The following is a 4,213-nucleotide window of genomic DNA, read 5'->3' as shown; positions in this document are numbered from 1 at the left end:
ATGGGGATTGAAATCACAACCCCAAGATCGAGAGTTAAATGCTCTACCGACTGAGCTAGCTATGTGCCCCTCAAATTCTTATTTTTACCTAAAAAAACCCCACAAATGTATACATTGGGAATTAAGCAACATTTTTTCCTTCTTTCTAGAGGTGTGGCATACATGTTTTCTGGTCATTAATATTCTACCAAACATTTTATTAAACCTAAGGCAGGTAGAGGATCATTAAATCTCTTTGGTATCCCCTTCTATTCAGGCTGAGTTAGACCAGTGAACACCACTTTGGCAGGGAGAAGAATAGAGCTGGTTCATCAGTCTGGTGACTAACATAACATAATAGAAGAAAATTAAAAAAAGAAGAATAGATTTGGAAGGGGCAGAGCTTGAAGAATCACATTTTTACCAAACTCATCCCAATCCCAAACCAAAATCTAACAAACTGATTTACACATAAAGGATTTTAAGCAAATCTGCATAAATACTTAATAAGCCATAAGAAAAGGATAACTTTAGTCTATTTCCAGCATACAGTATATATTCATTGTGTCCAGTAAAATAGTAAATCCAATGAACAAAGTACTTTTGCCTTAGGGTTGTGAGATCAAATCCCACATGGGGTGTGAAGTCTACTTAAAATAAAATGGTAAAATTTCTTTTTTCCCCCAGAAATGATTCTTATTAAAAAAAGATTTCTTTTGCAGCAGTGGGACTACATCAGGACTAGAAGAAGACAGTCATAAAAGCACTGCAAACCCAAGACTAGGAGTTGATTTTCACATGTAGTTTTTGGGTAAAAGACATCCTTTTTTAGTTTATTCCCACAACTAAGACTTGTTCTAATTTTCCCATAATGGTGGGCTGAAAATGGAGGCGTTTCAGAAATCTGAAGATAAGGGCAGCTGTTTTAACACCGTAGATAAACATTCCTAGATAGTCAAAAACTCCACACAGGTGGGCCATTGGGTTTGACAGACTGAAACTCTAAGCCAAGTGAAAGAACTGTGAGCACGGGGGAAGATTTATGCAAAGCCTGCCTGCAGTATTTCAGACAGGGAGGGTGTGTGATGGTGTTGTTCCACTTCTTGTCACTGGAACATGTATTCTGGGGGCAGGGGTCTTCCAGGTGGAACGCTTGACATAGTTTTGTCCCAGAGCAGTCTGACTCTCAGAAGCACCTGACAGAGGTGTCTACTTTGGCAGGAATACTAGGGGTTATTGAATAGAAGAAGCTGTTTTAGGAAAAAGTTCTGGGAGCCTCAGACAATTATCGTTCTGACCCATCAATACCTAACAATAAACCGCTGTAGAATGGAGCCAGTCTTTCCCGGGTGTATTCTCCAGTCATCGGGAGAAGCCTCTTTCGGCCTATTGGACCCAGGTTGTCCAGGAGGCCGCCATTCCCTGCAGGCGGGAGCTAGTGCTAGGGATTGTTCCGGGAAGCTGCCACGGGAGATGATTTGCACAATGAAGTCACACTAAATCACTGCTCAAGGCCAGTCCTTGGCCTTCTTTTTCTGCTCTGCAGTCCAGAAACCTCTGTTTAAATGCCAGAAAGTCTGTAAATGTGAGCGGCATGTTGAATAGGTCATCAAGCCACCTCATCTTTGCCATGTTTTACTGTTGCTATGGGAGCCGCCATGTTTAATCCGGGAATCCATGTCAGCAGCTGTTCTTCAATATACTTTTCTACCAAAGAGAGGTATTCGTTAAAATTGGCATGTAGGTGGATTTATACTCTTTTGTGTCTTCAAACTCCCGGTAGTATCTGTCCATGAAATTTCTCATAGGTACCTGGAACTCAGCATCCATGACAACGTCCTCGATAAATCCAACTCTAGCTTCAAATTCGGCTTCAGAGGCGGAAGAGGTAGACAGTGTGAAAGTCTCTTCTTCAGACTTCTGCAGCTTCCATCCAGTCCTGGCTAATGGCTGACCCGCATCCCCCAAGCCCGCGAGCCTGCGAGTTTGAGTCTGCGCCTGCGCACCAGTGCCCAGGGCCCTGCCCAGCCTCTCTGCACCTGGCCCCCAGGACTGACTTCCAGGAGCCACACTCTGCCTCCTGACACAGTGGCTGAGATTATCATTCTTAATGACTTCACAATATTCTATTATGTGGATGTAGCACATTTTGTTGCATATGTCATGTCTACTTTTTCCACTATAATAAACATTGGTACAATGAACACACATGTCTCTGAACGCTTGTCCTATTCATTCCTTAAGATAACGTTCTAGATGTGGAATTGTTAGGCCACTTTAAAATTTTGATTTATATTATCAAACTACTATCCAGAAAGAGTGTACCAACTGGTAATTTTACAAATAATGTATAAGACTTCCTGTTTCTCCAGTTGTGCGAATACTCTGTGGTATTCTTTTTAATTTTCAACAGTTTTCTAGGTTTGCTTTTCATTTCTTTGATTGCTAATGAGATTGAACATTATAAATATATTACGTATTATTTAATTAACATTATAAATATATTTGCAATTTTATCTTCATTTTCTGTGTATTGTTTCCATTTGTTCAGCCCATTTTCTCTTTGAATGGTCATTTTGTTTTTCTTATTAATCTACTTGTCCAAGGCAAGGATTCTGACAGCACTTGAGCCACTCAGGAGTCCAGAATCTGTTCAACATTCATAATTGGACCAGAATTAGTGCCCCATGGGGGAAGTGGGGTGAGGAAGACAGAACCTGGCCCAGGAACAGGGAGGCCAGAGGGGCTAACGGGATTGCAGGGAAGTGGGGCCAAGTTCCAAGTGGGTAGGAGCCACCTCCAAAATCATGTCTGCAATGGTAGATGAGATGATGGGGGGGGTGTCGCTAAGAGAAAAACAGAAGCAGGGTCAGCCCCACAGGGATGAGAGGTTTGTTGTGGATGGCCCTCCAGCCCCAATTCTACTTTATTTACTCCCCTACAGCATTGATCCTAAGATCACTCCAGTACATTTTCTGCCCACAATTTCCATCTCAGAGTCTGTTTCTTGGAAATCTGACCTGAGACAGGGGCTGAGGGAGCAGCCCGCTGGTTGCTTGACTGGGATTTGAATGAGGAGGATGCCTCTCTTCAGGTAAGAGCTAGTTCCTCCAGGGAGAGTGGAGAAGACCCCAAGATCCTTAAAGACCCCAGAGGTGAAGAGCCAGGGGCAGTGGGCAGTCCATGGCTTATACCACAGATTTCATTACAAAATTCTGCAGGGATTTGGAGGCGAGTGGCCTTCCCTGGCTTGCTGCCATCTGATTAGTTATAAACCTTGCCTGGAACATTCAGAAAAGCTGAGCTGTGGCTGGGGCAAGGACTGATGTGCTAATTGGGTCAGTCTCCCCAGCCCACCTCCTGCCTTTTCTGTCTGTTCTGGACATCCCTTCCTCCCCAGCTGGATTTTTGAGGACTCCACTGTGGTCCCCAAGGTCATTGAAGTCAAGATTCCAATTAATTGATCTCTGGCTGATAGAGATAAACTTCTAAGCATTTTCCCTGCCTCCAGGCTGCTGGGGCTAACCTTCTCCAGTCTATCCTTTACCGGCCACTGGTGAGAGCAATTGACAAAGGTGTACATTAGAGCTCCTTTCTCATGCTACTGTTTAGACTAGTTTTTTGGTTGTTTCAAGCCAGGTTCTTCCTCATTAAAGATGCAGTTACTCAGTCAAAGCCTACACAGTCCACATTTCAAAGTCCATAAATTTATTTCATGCATCCTTTGCCCAGAGAAACCGGTAATTAAGATGCAGTTTCTAACTGTCCAACAATAATCCTTTGTGAGGTTGCTGGAGTGATGGGGGGGTGGGAGGAATGGGGTGGCTGGGTGATAGACATTGGGGAGGGTATGTGCTATGGTGAGCGCTGTGAATTGTGCAAGACTATTGAATCACAGATCTGTACCTCTGAAACAAATAATACATTATACGTTAAAAAAAAAGAAGAAGAATGCAGGAGGGGAAGAATGAAGGGGGGGAAATCGGAGGGCAAGATGAACCATGAGAGATGATGGACTCTGAAAAACAAACTGAGGGTTCTAGAGGGGGGGGGTTGGGAGGATGGGTTAGCCTGGTGATGGCTATCAAAGAGGGCACGTTCTGCATGGAGCACTGGGTGTTATATGCAAACAATGAACCATGGAACACTACATCAAAAACTAATGATGTGATGTATGGTGATTAACATAACATAATAATAAAAAATAATCCTTTGTGAGGAAGTACAAAGAAAA

The 4,213-nt window shown here is 43.2% G+C and overlaps 1 pseudogene; it reads right to left on the bottom strand.

Annotated features, from left to right (window-relative positions):
- Positions 1-1,420: 1,420 nt before the first annotated feature.
- On the bottom strand, positions 1,421-2,127 carry LOC114225724 (ADP-ribosylation factor-like protein 2-binding protein pseudogene; annotated as a pseudogene).
- Between the last annotated feature and the right edge of the window lie 2,086 nt (positions 2,128-4,213).

The sequence above is a fragment of the Eumetopias jubatus genome, unplaced genomic scaffold (assembly GCF_037043125.1).
Source record: "Eumetopias jubatus isolate StellerSeaLion01/CBP00866 unplaced genomic scaffold, mEumJub1_p1.0 scaffold_8, whole genome shotgun sequence".
NCBI lineage: Eukaryota > Metazoa > Chordata > Mammalia > Carnivora > Otariidae > Eumetopias > Eumetopias jubatus.
Note: the sequence above shows the minus strand (reverse complement) of the source record. Positions and strands in the feature narration are given on the sequence as shown.